At 36.4% G+C, this 16,891-nt stretch overlaps 1 long non-coding RNA gene across 1 annotated transcript in view; it reads right to left on the bottom strand.

Moving 5' to 3' along the window:
• The window catches only part of LOC141430720 (uncharacterized), a 264,703-nt gene that overhangs the window by 160,811 nt on the left and 87,001 nt on the right, over nt 1-16,891 (bottom strand). The gene's annotated exons all lie outside the window — the stretch shown is intronic.

The raw sequence follows: 16,891 nt of genomic DNA on the forward strand, positions 1-16,891 counted from the left end.
TCTGTCTGTGGCACCGTAGCTCTTAAACGGGTGAACCGATTTGAATGAGGTTTTTTATTTGAAATCAGGTTTCTAGCAATGGTTCTTAGGGCATGTCTCATCAAAAATCGGTTTAGCCGTTTTGGAGATATTGAACTTTGATGTGACAAATTCGGGGCTTTTTACCCGACTGCAAGGAGTGGTATTGTTTGGCTTACAATCGGCCCGAGCGGTCCTGGCCAAAAAGACGTATGCGTTTTTAACCTGAATGCATTTAATTGAATTAAAAGTTATATTGTATTAAAAACCATTTTTAGACAAGGAATGTTATAAATAAAATTCATTAGTATTTTCGTTTGACCAGTGAAACTACATGGCCCCTATTTCTTTGGCTAAATATAATTAAACTCTTTATTCAGACAAGTCCCTGTTATTAGTTCGAAATCTTATGTTAGTAAATAATATAAGGGATAACGTGTCATATTTTGTGGTATATATCTTGTGGAAAGAGTAATAAATATATAAAGAGTATAATACTGATGTATTAAACTGTAGATACACATTGCCAAACAAAATCCCCATCAAAAAGTGTCCGAACTATTTATTTGTTTGTGTAACAAATAAAATCATCACCCACACAATTAATTAAAAGAATACGTGACGAAATTTGAACCTAGTCTTTACTAAGTTACAGTTGAATTTCGCTAGCGCCATATTCCACAATTAATAAAAATTTACGTGTGCGTAGAAACACTGATCCACCACACAACAAATAGAAAGAATACGTGACGAAATTTGAACCTAGTCTTTACTCTATTACAGTTGAATTTCGCTAGCGGCAAAACTCCACAACGCTTGACACTTGACAGCTAACTCCACAATTTCACATACGCATGCTCGAATATGAATGTAAGCCTTATCAGAAAAGGCAGAGGGATTAATTTCACTTGCTACATTGAAGGCGACGTTGCAAGATTGCTTGGATGAGTTTGACGTTTCTTAAGACGGACGATTTCAGGTTGTAGAACAAAGAATGCATTCGGACTTTCGGAGAGGACTTTTGTAATAAAAAGTTTTTGTCAATTAAATTAAAAAAAATTAAAAGGTAACTTTAAGCTAATTTTCTTTAGTCAAATGTTTACCGTTTTCGAGATAATCTATATACAGCCGGATTAAGACTATTTGATACCTTAAGCAATGCACGCCTATGCCCCCTCCCCTTATCGATATTTTAAATAAGTATTTATTACGACGAAATATTATATTTATGAAATACGATAGAGATTATGGGGAGGCACGAGCGAGCAGATTTGCAAACAGCCTTACCTTTTATGTGCTAACAAAAAAAAAATGTTGCTGTTTATGGTGAACCCAAGACGTGATGCCCTAAGCAATCGCTTAATTTGCTTATGGGCTAATCCGGCACTGTCTATATATATTAAATTAAAATAATAAACTGACTAACTGACTGTTGATATATCAACGCACAGCCCAAACGCTGCACCTAGAGACCTACTTTATGCCCTGGTTACCGAAGTACTCGTCAAGACGACAAACGAGTCCAAACTCGATGTGGTCGTGTCGTTTATCACAGAGTTCCTATGGTCATCCGCTAGCTTTATCATCAGATCAACTCCATGTTATAATAATATTGCATTGTCATCGGATTTAAGTATACATGCGTGTAAAATTTCAGCTCAATCGGTTGAAGATATCCACTTCAAATTTGAGTTGAAAGATTCCACCCGAGCAAACATAGTTACATTACACTGCAAATAAATATAATGCTTGTAATAAGTTTTTGTTAAAAATTTAATTTTTAATACAAGCTTTTTTGCCGAATGTACTTTTTGTTGACTGTACTTGAATTGTCGTCTAAACTACATATCTGTACCAAATTTCAAGTCGGTACTTTAACTATGAGGAGTTCCCTCCTGCAGAGACGATTCTGACAGAACCACCAAGTTGTCACTACCAGATTATTGTATTGTCACCAAATTTACATAAGTATGCCAAATTTCAAGTCGATCGGACCACTGGAAGTGGGTCAAATTAAGCTTCCAAGATTTGACCCAAACAAACAATAAATAAATAAATAAGCAAACAGGGCAAGCTACAGAAAAGCTTCTAAAAATATCGCCGAAATGTAAGCACTTGTGCAAGTATTTCGAAATAAAAACAATTTGAATTCTCATCCTCCTTGGTTCTGGCTGTTTGCTTCTAAAACCATTGCCAGCGCACGCCGCGCGCAGCTCAAAAAAAAATTGCAGGCTGTCTGTCAGCACAGTTCATTCGCGGGAAATTCGGCGGACTTCGTATGTTGTGTAATTAAATAATAAGAAGCTCGACTAGTGTGAATAAATTGTAAACTGTATTATAAACCTTGTAAACAGTTTAAAATACTTAGTATGATTTTTTTAGTGTAAAAACAATAGGTAAACATAGTGATTAATACGGTGTAGATTTGGCGAGCGCTTTATCAAAGTTGGCTTCATTGAGGTTGGTGGTTCATAAATTGCTTTATTAATTTTGCACAAAAACGAATAAACCACACAGTCAGACAGTCAGTACATTATATTATCGAAGCTTTATAAAACATAATTAAAATCGCAAACTTCAAGGTAAATATTCAAACGACATAGCTACCCGTTGCTAGGCGACTCGGTAAATAAAATAGAGTGACGGCAACTCCACTACACTTTTGTTCCATGTTCTGTTGTTTATCTGTTTCGTTTTACTGATATGCTTTCCTGTGCGTGTGACAAAGACAAGGCATTTGTCAATGTTGTGGAATTCTGGCAACGTTTATCTTTTAATTAGCAATTTAGAAATGGCTTTAAAATTAATTTAAATCAATATTTCTCTCTGATTATTAGAATTTAATAGAAAAAACAACAAATACTCGCTGAAAGTATGATATTCCATCAGATTTGTTCCGTTTTCGCGAGTGATTTTTGCACTTTTTAAAGACGCACGTGGGCATCGTTACGCTTGCACTGACAACAACGTACTGAGAAAAAGAAGGCCACATTTACCAAGTGGCGCTCATTTGGCTCGGACATATTCGGACGCGCGACTGTGGATCTACAGTTTAATACATCAGTGAGTATAATAAATCTTTTTAAGCATGATACACTCTCGCTAAAGTATACGCTGGCAACCCTGTAACTGCGCAGACGGGGGTGTGAAGTGCGTCGCACGTGACGGGACACCTTCAAACTTTTTCAAGGGTAAATATTGCGCCAACACCCCCCCGTGGAAAATCCACGCAAAAAATTAACCATTTCTAGCCGTACACAGATTAACGTATTCTATAAATTTTATAGTAGACATTAGGGAGAAGGCTATAATGTCATCAACGTAGATTACTGCTCCATTTTGATGAACTTTTTTCTTAAGATTGTTTTTTTGGAATCTTTTTGTATTTTTTATTTCAATTCCAAATTTTTGTTACTTTCACCGTCATCCCGTAAACCCATATCGAAAATACAAAGTGAAATATAGAGCATAGAAAAAAGAAAATAAGACCAGCGCTGGGAATCGAACCCAGGTCCTCAGCATTCCGTGCCACGTGATATACCACTACACCACCACTAGACAGTGATACAGACACGAATTTCTCCTATACATCACATATTTCAGCTTTTTTTTTTTAGTTACTTAAGCAGCGACACTAGCGACATCTACCATCATCTAGCGGCATCGTCGCTGCTTAAGTGACTAAATAAGCAAAAACAAACAAGCTGAGATATGTGGTGATATAATATGAAAATGGACAGCAGCGCTCTCTGCTACCAACTACGAGCTCCAGCTCTGCGGTGTGGAAGGCAAGAGTAAACCACAAACCTGAAGGAAAAAAAGAAAAAGAATTTTGCAAATATAAAATATATAATTTAAATTAAAAACAGTCCAAAATATTTCGTTTATGTATACAACAATTTAGTAGCCGTGGAGCAACTATTATTCAATTTCCCCTATTACCAGAATATTAATGAAATAATGATGAAAAAAAAAGTTAAGGGAAAAGAAAAATCGTATGATAATGTAAATTATTGGAAGAGCAGAAATTACGTCGTCTTTCCATATTCTTGTAAAAGTCGCAAAGCTTTAATGGCAAGAAAAAAAATCGCAAATAAAATGCAAGACTTACGAACGCCTTACGGAACAATTTAAAAAGCGGAAAAACTAAATGCTACTTTGAAAATCCAGAACGCAATGTTAATTAAGACTGCATAGTGTGGCGTGGCGCACTATGCCACGCCACGCCACTATGTACGGCGGGATGGAAGAGTCTGAAAGTAAGCGGTAATTAACGTCGTTGTTGTTAATTACGATCCACCGCTTTGAGGCGCTGGCGGCAGCGAGGCGCCTCGGAGTAATGAGAAATTATTAATTTTGGGTATGATTTAAATATCTTAAAAAGGTACTTATGTACTTCTAGATTACTAAATAATTTGGCTCCACACTAGCACTAAAGTCATCGACATAGCTCGAAGCGGCAAGTTGAAGTGGCCATGGGCCGACCACATCGGTCGAAGAACGATAATCGTTTGGGAGAAAGGACCTCGAATGATGATTATGAACCGAAGACGTTAGCAGGCAGTGTTAGCAGTGGTGGACTGATAATATCGCGAGAGTTGCGGGCAACCGGTGGATGCAAGTGGCGAGGTTTCGTTTATTATAGCGATCTAAGGGTGACGGACGCCTTTGTTCAACAGTGGATATGTTCCGGCTAATAATTATGAAAATACTAGTGGTTCTGTGGGCTGTAGAGCTCGCGAGTTTGTGTTTTACGTTTTCAAGTCACAATAAGTACTTTCCAAACGAAATCGTTTTTGTAGTATAATTATATTTTTGTCCAGTTAATATAAATGCGAATGGGAGTTTGTTTGTTACGCTTTCATGCTTATACCAGAAATAATCACGGTGAAAAGGACTTAAGACAATTCGATCCCGGATAATTGTAAGCTCCGAAATCGCGGTAAACAACCCCTGCGCAGATAGATCCGGGCGAAAGCTAGTTTGTAATAAACGCTCTTTGTCAAAGTTTTATTCACCCCATTCACAGTTTTCTTACTCTCTTCGGCCGCTAAAAACAAATGAAGCCACCACAATACAAATTAAGCCCCAAGTTATCTCCGTTTGTCCACAAAAATAAGCGGACACAAAAAAGCGAAAGCGCGCCTTTTGTCCCCGCTCTTAATTAAACAAAAATTGATATAATGAGGGGAATAAGCCATTATGTTCGAGGTCGGACTTGTCCTTTTTGTGGGCTTTCTTGGGAGTCCGTTTTTCGCGACAATGAGGCTGAACGCGAGGTTTATAAAATAGCAGTTCAGTTTTGTTATATATCCTTATTTTAAATAGAAATCTGCCGTTTAAAGGAAATTAATACTTTTTAAAATCTATAGTATTTTACTCATTAAAGAGTTTATAATATTCTATGTCTTCGAAGAGGTAAAAAGTTGCAACAGCCCAGTGGCATGCAGTATTAACATTTAAGTTTTTCAGACTTTTCTTAATGGTTGTTCTATATGAACTTGTTATACAAAATTCCATGTTTCTAGAACAACCGGTAGTATGTACCCTGTAGATTTCTCGGCTACGGAACTTCGTATGAAAACACTTTTTTTAATCACTGTATCTTTTGATTATTAATTTCAGTCTTGATAAATTCACGCGTTTCTAAGAAAAATCCAATATATAAGTAGGTAGTTTCCTTTTTTTTTTCTTTTGATGTATGTAATCCTGTGGCAATTTAGTTATGCCACGGCATTGATAGCCAGAGGCCTTATTTCCGTACGTTTCTGACGCTCGCGATGGCATACAAAAACTGTCATTTGATTGCGATCGCCAACGTCATCAACGTTAGGCTATACGGCCTCAGGTCAATCAGCTGTTGTTCGCGCCAAATAAAGTGGTCCACAATTTATGTCAAACGCTCCTCGTAAACGAACCTCGTCACGAAGCGACTTGCACAAACAGCGGAATGGGTTTACAGCCGCGATTGTTTTACGACAGTCGGGTAATTCGTTTACGACCGTCGGAGTTGGGTGCTGTCATTCCAACCGGGTAGGGTAGGACGCAATCGGCAGCGATTTGTCAACACGCTGTGAATGGAAACTTACCTCGTAACTAACCATTCTCACTAATATCATAGTTCATCATCATCATACCAGCCTATATAGCACAGGTCTCCTCTCACAATGAGAGGGCTTATCATAGTTATGAGAAATTGACGAAATTTCCAAAAACGCCATGTTTTGGCTGCTATTGAGTTAAGGGTCCGGCTACACGCTTAATCAACATTTGCGCAAGCCAACATGTGCGTTGAGACAGCAAAACGGTATACCGCACAAATAGATTTTGAACGTAATATAGTTTTTGCGCCAATTTTTTCCATAAGTCGTTTGCATGCGCAAGTCGCTACGTGTCCTGTTATATAGGCATTAATCTAAAAAATAGGCATTAATATAAAATTTATATATTTACTCATCAGTACAAAAAGCAACAGATTACAATGGGTACATATTTGTACCTATTTTTTTCAATTAAAATATTTAAGAAATCGTTTATGGTTTTTCTACCCATTTACAAATCGTCGCTACAATTCGAGTCCAATTTACAACCATAAATTGGCATATTGTTATAAGGGGTGCATATTTTATACCCCAATATCACAAGGTTCTACGTTACATTTATCAAATTAACCAAATTAAACCCTGTGTTGTTCTGCTCATGGTCGAAATCAGAGTGCGTAAAAATATGATAGTTTATTACTACAGATATGTTAAAGAATGGCGTCCGATTCATTGGTATCAAAGTGACAGGTCACTGTACAGTCACGCACACGCGTCACGCACGCCGGGAATAAAATAAGAAGTAACTATAAATTGCACTTTTGTTCCAGATTGTACAAGCTTGTGGACCAGTGGGAGCTGTAAAGGTAGGAGGTGATTTAGTAAAAATTGTTTATACCGAAATTTCATATGTAAAAATAAGCGGAATGTAGAAAAACTCAGTGACGTATTTCTATTATAGCTTTTTTTATATATATACTATATATTATCAAATTTATATTACCCTAAAACGATAGTTGTGGCCTACAACTTCGTCCACGTAGAATTCAGTTTTCACTATCCCGTGGCTATGAAGTCTCTACATATATATATATGTATCTTTATATCCTTTACTTAAATGTGCCTATTGTAACTAGAACACATTGAAAAGACTAGAAAATAAATTTTGTGAGTCGGGAACCGAACCCGAGTTCACAGTAAAGTATGTTTTTCTTTCATATTTTAATAATGTATGGGATTCCCTTTTTGAAAGTTTGTAAGCCTGTTTGTTTGTTTGTTACCTCATCACGTCTAAACCGCTGAACCGATTTAGTAAAAATCTGGTATAAAGAGATAGTTAGAGTCCTGGAGAAGGACATATGATAGTTTTTATACCATAAAATTGCATTATTTCTGCGGGATAGCGATAAATGAATTCTAAGCGGACAGAGTCGCGGGCAACAGGTTAGTCCATTATAGATTTCCATCATGAGAACAGACACCCCGTGGTGCTTAACTTTTCTCTGCAGCTGATCTTACCACCATACCAACATCCATACCAGTACCACTACCATGAGTTTACAGTGACCGTACTCGATAGCGACGCCGTAAATAATTTGTAGGGGCGCTGTATAATTCTCCATACAAATAATTTACGCCGTCGCTATCGAGTACGGTCACTGCAAACTCATGGTAGTGGTACAGGCGCTAGCCAGTTCAAATCTTGCATAAGATTCGCTTCTAATTTAGACAAGGAATACAGATGGACTTTGAGAATTTCCCAGAGGATAGGGAATTTTGTGGGCAAAGCTGCGGTCGCAAGCAAAAAACAGAACTTAATATTACCAGATGCTTACAAAACGTACCGTCAACCAGTTTGATTCCTGGGCCACCATGCAACCATATCATAGTACAACGAATTAAATTAGCTAACTGTATGTATTACTAACGTGATTGATAAAAAGTAAAACGCAAACTATAGCTTCGCCTAGCTTATCGTCCTGTGCACCCGGTCCCATGCACGGTCCCTCGTGGCAGGGGCGCGCAACCCCACTTCATTACGTGTACCCTCCAAATTGCATCGCACGTGTGCCGCCTGCCGAACGGTTGGACACCCCTGGCGGATGCCGGCGTAATCCCGAACAAGTTGGCCGCCCCTGGAATTTATAGTTTTATTATGAATTATGTTGTTCGAGTATTACGGCTGTTAAATTTGTCAATAACATTATTTATTATACACGTACAGGTTTTTTTGTTTAATTGTTTTACGAGTGTACTATCGCACCAACTGAATCGTGACCCACTGTGGAACCTTTTCGTGGAAAAAGTCGAGGTGACATCGCATTGCGTGACAAGGGAGTTGATTGCGACAGTTACTGTGAGAACGTTCTACGTTGGGCCAGGAATCAAACGGTTCGACATACGAACAAGAGTACATGAGTGGTTATTCTTTACACTTGGTGAACTACCACAAAAATTTAAACAAACATTGAACGTGTGTTTGCACATCGCACTTGATCAAGACAACGTAAACTCAATTTAATTCATCATTTTAATAATACCTTCTAAACATTGAATGAAGTCTAAATCGAAATGGGGTATTATTTTGAGTTAGTAACTCTTGATTTTGTGCGATATGTCAGTTCATAGAAAATTCAAATTCAAATCATTTATTCTAAATAGGCCGCAATGGGCGCTTTTACACGTCATTTTTTAAACTACCAGCGCTTTCAGAAAGACCATCATTGCCAAGAAGAATGCGCCGCAAGAAACTTAGCAGAAAGTCATTTTTTCAAAATAAAATAATTACGAATAAAATACTTAACAACTACAATATACAATTAAAGAAAAAATACAAAAAAATAATAATACAGGGATGTATAAGGTCCCTTAGTTACAAAACTAAACACTAACTATATCTACGTTCAGCGGAAGTGTAGAATGCCGTCATAAATAAAAATAAAATAAGAAATACCCCATTTTTTACCCCATTACCCCAAAATTGAAAAAATAAAAAATGTTATTATAATACACCGAGATGATGATGAGAAATGTTAATGATCCATCTATGTAATTTTTTACTCCTGGCGTAAAATAGATATTGTAAGTTTGACACCGGATCTGTCTGTGGCGTCGTAACTCTCAAACGAATTGGCCGATTTCGATATAGATTTTTTACATGACAGCGAAGTTCTTTGCAGTGATTCTTAGCTATGTTTTATATGAGTTCAGCTACTTTTGAGACAATTAAACTTTGAAATAACTAACCTAACCAACAAAAAGTTGGAAAACAATTTCTCAAAAACGGCTGAACCGATTTTGGTGAAACATTTCTAAGAACCATCGCTAAAAACCCTGATTTTAAATAAAAAAAACCGCATTCAAATCGGTCCACCTGTTTAAGAGCTAAGGTGCCACAGACAGACAGACACACATAACGGTTAAACTTAGAACACCGAGGGGTGTTTCCGCGTCGGGGGTTAAAAACGTCGGGGATTGTCTAACTTTTCTAAGTTAGTTAGGATTCATATTCACGCCGGATTACGCTAACATCCTATCAATATCCCGCATATTAATTCCAAACCCAGTAACTGCGAGCTCCACATTGTTTACATTTACGCCCTGACTCTCCGCCAAGAAGTCCCCGGTCTCCAAGGAAATCACCTCAACGACACCCCAAATGTTTATTCAGGCGTTCAGCCAACCGCGTGACGGCTTTGATCTGGTACAGCGCCACGCATGCGCGAATGGTCATTGTAATAAGTCTTTTACTGCCAGTAATAGGTGATGATATAATAAGTATTTTTTTTTTATTATCTTTAATTGTACTTGTACTTGACTGTACTTATGCTGGTCACGGCCAACAAATTGTAATAACCCTTCTAATGGCCTTGTATTATAGCTAATTTTAAAGACTAACTAACTACCCCTTCTTAACCTACTTAATACTACACTTAACTTGAGGTAACGCTATGGTGATTTAACTTAAATTAATTTATGGCCTTGTGATCGTGAATCGTCTAGTGGATTAGGAACCTACCTTATGCCCAGCAATAACCTAAGTGCTTTTATTTGAGAATTAATTTGAAAAGCCTACAGTTGTGTTTCTAATGTTATAATTAATTAAGCAGTACCTAACTTCGTGATAATTTTGACTCTAGATTGAACTCTACTGAACTTTAGGGTGAAACTTTAATTACTGAGATGTGAATTTAGATATACTAGTATGTTTAGACTGGATAGTTCTAGAAATGGATCTTTCAGGTTACCTAGAATAATCAGTTTGGAAAAAATGAGAGGAATATTTCTACTACGGATAGTGTTTTGTGTTTGTATTACTTCTGAATCTATTTTGACTTAAAACTAAGTTTAATACGGAGACCCAGGTCTCGGAGAGTCTCTACCTCCACCCCCGACTCTTTCCTTTCGCACTCCAGAGCAATATATCTCTTTGGATATGTCAAGTTGTGATTTTACTAGACTAAGCACTAACTTTCGGTGCATTCAAATCAAAGTATGGAAATACAAACACAATGTTTTGTAACAAGTTGAATCTAATTTTAGACTTATGGTTACTTATTCTATGTTTATATTAGAATACTCTATGAGATGCTTAATTATAACTTTGATAATTAGTTCAGGAATGAGTTTAGACACTATAGCTTTTCATTTACTATAGGCGCTAGTATCTCTTAATTTAGATTACGTCTTATCTATCTTAGATATATGAATGTCTAATTTGACATAATTTTATTTTGGTATAATTACTAATCTCATAGTGACTTTCACTTATTTAATGAGCTATCTACTTAGTCTAATTTTCTAGTTCTACCAGCATTTGGCGTTACCAAGAGTAAAGCAGAAAGTAAGTACCGATTTCTATACTTTACGCCCAGAACACAAGCGTTAATAATCTAACTAGCTTATAACTAGATAACCCTTGGGTATTCAAGATAACCTCTGTATTAGGTTTTGGACTCGTCTATGACTAGTTTTGTCTCAATTCATATATTTTAAATGAACAATAAACTGTTTCAACTATCAATCCTTAATCAATTATGTTTAAATCGAGATCGAATGAAAAGTACATAAATTTCCAGATAGACTGTTGCCTGGTATGTGTCAACGTAAGCTATCGACCGTAGTCAGGATTTCTACATCCGTTCACTCAATGTAAGTAGGTACGACAACTAAAACAGATAGTATGTATTTATAACACGAAGACTTTTGTATTTTAATTGATAGATGGTCCAAAACCCTCTACGATTTTATCTCTAACTTATTACTAGATATAATTTGATGAGATCTTATCAAAAGTATGAATATGATGTTTGATATTAATTTTATCAAAACAAAGCTTATTTTAGCTGGCAATCGTAATTCAAATCGAAATTAGATGATAATTGTGTTAAATATTATTCAGTAAGTTATCTGGCATTTAATTGTCCACTTAGCTATGAGATCGTGTCATATCAATTCCCGCTTATTCATTATAGGAAAGACAGCTAAAATATGTTATTGTTATTTACTCTTAACAAAATGATCAAACCGTATTTTGGTTTTAAATTGAAGTCAACTTACTAATTTTAATAAAGTTATTCGTAGTCAAGTTCTTATGAACTAAGTTTGTATAATGAAGTTTTGACTTAAGTAAGTACTTAAATAAATTTTATGTTTTATTCTCTTTCTTAAAATCTAATTTATGCCTTAAAACTATGTGTGTGCGAGTTTAAGCTTTCCCTAGCTCTGTGTTGAAGTTTAGCAATTTGGAGGAAAACCCTCATAGGTGAACTAATTGTGTGGTGAGTTAAAATAGTAACTTTTCCCGGTGTAAGGAAACGCTACTCTAGCTAAGCCCTATGAACTTCCCTACCTATATAGCCCTAATAAATCCTACAATTGTACTTTAAGCTTGCCTGAGGCCCCTACTCTCTGTCTGTGATTAGCAAAACTAGGGAATTAATCCCACATGTACATTTAGTGTATTGTAGAAATTCACGGTGCAATGAATTTCTTCTAATCTCCTATCAACAATGATGGTGTGTATACCTAAAGCCCTATCGGTCCCTAAATGGTGCTGAGCTCCAACTTTCCCGAAGGAAAGTCCCTATGACGGGGAGCCCCGCGGAACAGCAGAATACCTAACGTTGTGCATAAATACGTAAATAAATAGGGGACAGGAATTCTGAGTTTCTTAAGTACAAACCAAGCGTCAACAAGACACGCATTCACTTCGACGAGCGCTACTTAGTCGTTACAAAAGACAAACAGAATCCACTGGTGGCTGGTACGACAGTAATTTGCCGCTGAAGCCGCCACAGCTTCAGGAAGTGGAAGCCTATTTCGTCCGGTTGTCACCGTTAGGTGTCAGACGATATAGACGGACTTAAAGCTCAACCAAGGTACGTTATGGAGGAACCAAAGTCATTTCCATTAAGTTGGGAAAAACACAGAAAAGTTATGGTTAGTACAAAATTATACGTAGGCTGAAATGAAACGCTATAAAACGATCACTCCACACTACAAGAACAAATAAAGGACTTCACCGCACAAGACCGCAAAGATCTCACACAAAGATTTTCCGAATGAAAATCAGCACTAAATATTTCACAAATAATAAAAAACCAGAGAGTTAATCATTATTCCGAAGATTAATGATCAAGACCCCGACACTTTACTTCCTGAAGAAATACTCACATTTCTTGTAAATTAAAATTAATTCAAATTAAATAAAATCAAAAACCCCAATTAAAATTAATGAAATAAAATTCCCGATACTATTGACTCTAATTTGTTAACAAAATGGCGCACAGAAACTAAACCCCCCGACTAGCAAATAACGATGTTGACTCTACGAATCTAAATCCATCTGGCTCCGCCCTTTTTGTGTCACCTCTATTTATAGCTTCTCTCCCGGGACCTCTGGTATTTTCGCGCCAAGCGACCAAACGACGCCAAGCTTACCAAAGTCGACACCGTTGACATTGCCAGCTCTCGCTTTTTTCTTCTGCAAATCCTTATCTCAAAATAGCCAAATTTTAACCGTAGAATTTATTTTGAACTAAAATTTCCTATTTATCTTGACACTATCCTAGCTTAACTATTCTAGTAAATACGTTTCATTTTTATATTGTGCTACAACAATAATTTTCAATAAATATTTATATGTATTTGTCAAATACTTCAATTTTACCTCAACGTTTTAATTTCCTTAACCTATCTAACAATAATCTTACTTCTAATGATAATTTTCTACTTATTACTCCTACACTCTTTGAATATAAATAGCCAATTACATACTTCTATTGTTCGTTATAAAATAGCTAATTTGCCTACAATTATTAACTGGTATCCCCAATTCGCGCCACTTATTCATAGTTCCCTTTGTCGTATTAACGCTACTCAAATTTGCTTATAATTTCGCCACGTTCCTACTTTAAGTCAGTGCGACAGAGTGCTTGTAATTTCATCATAACTAAATGTGTAATTACTCTGCTAATACTACTCCGTTTTGAATGAAAACTTAAATTTATAATAGATAATGAACCAATGATCTATACTACGATTACGTAATGCTTGCATTTTCGGTTTTTCTTAACTATATTTAGCTAATTTCGACAACTTGCCGTTTCCATGATGCTTCCGTTGATATTTCTTTTAAATTAACATAATTATTAACATCAATGTATCTTAAGATCTACTGTGAGACTAATACTAATGATTCTATTACTATATCAAGTCTATTTTTGATGAATTTGTGACCATATTTCTTGTTTTTAGATAAAATTTACATTTCCATTACCAAAAGCGACCTCTATAATTCCCACGTAAAACTAACTAAATAGCCTCTCAGGTTAATCTGCCGCTAAACCCAGTTGGCTTAGTTCACTAATTTTCCATGACGCCTACCATTAATTCCTCTAATTGAACATAGATGGCGTTTCTTACAATAATTATTTTACCCGAACAACAAATTCTAATCTCCAATTAAATTAACATTTACTCATTAGATTGACTGCTAAATTTCCCTGCTTTAATTAATCGACATTCTAATCTCAACTACTCTTATTTAACTGTCTTTGTCGACATGTTTTTGTTTCGAGTTTCCATCAAACCTTCATAGATGGCCCACTAACAATTTTCTACTAATTTATTCCTAGTGACGGTCGTGTAACACATCCGATCCGTTACATCATGCAAAAAAACTATGCTATACCATTTTTCACAGGTACAGGTACCTGTTTTACTGAAAAATCATGTGCATGTACCATCAGCCAAATATGTGGTCTACCACCCTAAAGTTGATAATCGTTTGCATGTCATAAAACAATAATGCCAATAGACGTGTCTGTCAACTTGAAAGTTTGACTGTAGCGACATATTCATTTGATAGGCACTTACCTATACATTATAAAATCTTATCATCGTCATCCCAGCTTTGCTAGGCCTCCTCTCAGAATGAGAGGGCTTGAGCCATAGTTCCCACGCAGGCCAAGTGCGGATTGGAAACGTCACACACACCATTTAATGTTTTCGCCGGTTTGTGCAGATTTTTCACGATGTTTTTCTTCACCGTACAGCTCGTGGTAAACTTCAAATTTACTTTCGCATATGAATTTTGAAAATCTCAGATATGTGAGCCCGGCTTTGAACCAACGATCCTTCGCTTGAGAGGCCATGCATAAGTCTAACCACTAGGCCACTACGGCTCGGCTATTTTTATAGGTACACCTACTACTAAAATTATACACAAAGAAGAACCAGCTGATCAACGCAAATAGTGCACAAATGCCCCCTGGTAGGCTATTTGGTGCTCCGAGGGCCTCGGCCAATACAACTTTACAATCATATTGTAGGGTTGAACCTTAAATCGCATCACTAAGGCTGGTACTGCGCGGTACGTCTTGCTATCTTCTTCAAGGGATTAGACATTTTGCCTAACTTTAAAGACAGTTTTCCAACCATTAAACGTAATCCTAACGTACTGAGACAGAGGGCACGACTTACGACGTGCTCGTAAAGCCATCCAGGGTTAACTCCATGGTTCAAGCAAGTTTAAGTTAGTAGCACGATGGTTACTACGAGTATTATTCGACAAGTACCGACATGCTATTATAAAAAATATAAAAATCAGAGGTTTTAACTCGCACACACTCGAAGCTCTCCGCTCTGCTCCGCCCGGGCTTGTGTTTGACAAGAACTACATGGTACCACGAAACTAAGAGCGCGCGGTGATAAGGACGACCCGTCATATAGTTTGCGATAATTAAGCGACAGTCGCTATTCCGAGGCGTTTTCATAATACAGGGTGTTTCGGGAGATGTGACCAGGACTTACCCTACCGGATTCAGTGAGTTAGACTACTGCTATTTGTAACAATGTCAGTGAGTTAAACGTATAATTTTTTAAAAAGTTGACAATTTTTTTTTTTTTTTTACTAAGTGCATAGTAATTAAGTGTGGGTGTTTTCGTCTTCGCCATATCACCCCTGTACTTATCAACTCTCGACTAATATGAGTAGACTATATGTGAATTTAGTATTTAACCGCGGTTTTGCACGCGTAACTCATTGTCATTAAATTCAGCAGTTGAGTTAGTATTTGGGATTTTACTAAATTCTTCTAAATTTTACTAAAATCTTAAGGTAGGGATAAAAATAGCCTATGTGATATTCTAAGCATCCAGCTATCTACATACCAAATTTCATCAAAGTACGTCCAGCATTCCGTGCTGCGTGCTATACCCCTACACCACCACTGGACAAATGCTGGTCTGGACGAAATGGTGAGGACCTGGGTTCAATTCCCAGCGCTGGTCTCTCTTTTTTCTGGGTTTTTTTCTGAGCATCCATGTTTCAGTTTGTGTTTTCGTGACCGTAATAATTTGGAGTTGAAATAAAAAATACAAAAAGACTCCAAAAACCAATCTTAGTTTCTAAGGTAACTCATTTAAAATTTTACTTAAAAGCTGAAATCTTTAGTTATTTATTTGAAAGAGATCTTTTAGATGTAACAGTTTAGTTAGCATAATTGTAACTTGGCTCGAGAGCTATAATTGCTCAAGGCGGCATTATGCGAAGTGATTAAGGCAAAAAGACAGACATTTCTTTGATATAGGTTTGGTCTGTGGATACATAATAAATAGAAAAGTGATCTAGTCTATCTCTGATACCTACTTCGTAATTCCTAAAGTTATAATGAATGGTGGCTACTAAGATTTCCAGTTGAACCTAAAGACACCGTTGTCTCAATTTCATACTGCTATAAAATATGTTTTTGTTAAAATATATATTTTGTAATGGAGCTTCTTTGTTTAGTACTTGCATTGTTATTCAATTTATACATCGTGTTATTTTTAATTCCAGTTAACTTTAAGGGACATTCAACAGGTCAAATGAAGTTAATTTTACCTTGAGTATCTTAACACTAGTGACCTAACTTTATAGTCTGTAACTATATTTTTTTTATTTTACACATTTTTAAGTACAGTTAAAGTTTTTCTTTTTGATCTCCCTTATGTGTCACTTCTATGTCACTCACTCAGCTTGTGAATTTTACAATTGGACATTTAACAGTGACTGTTCTATATGACGTTTTTTTTTTTCAAATTTACAACTTGCTATCAGTGAACTAATCCGTCTGTTGAACTTCATGAAATTCAAAAAAATCACATTGTATACTGTACTTACCTAAACCTCAGATTAAAATCATTACATTTTATTAGTTGAGGAGATAGAGCTGTAAATCTCTACTACTCTACTCGTATTTTAAACTCACCATTGCTCGCCACTTTCGCAGATGTGTTTCAAAAATGGGTACCCTGAAGTCAAACAGATACAGATTGGTGTAACTTCC

The sequence above is a fragment of the Choristoneura fumiferana genome, chromosome 8 (assembly GCF_025370935.1).
Source record: "Choristoneura fumiferana chromosome 8, NRCan_CFum_1, whole genome shotgun sequence".
NCBI lineage: Eukaryota > Metazoa > Arthropoda > Insecta > Lepidoptera > Tortricidae > Choristoneura > Choristoneura fumiferana.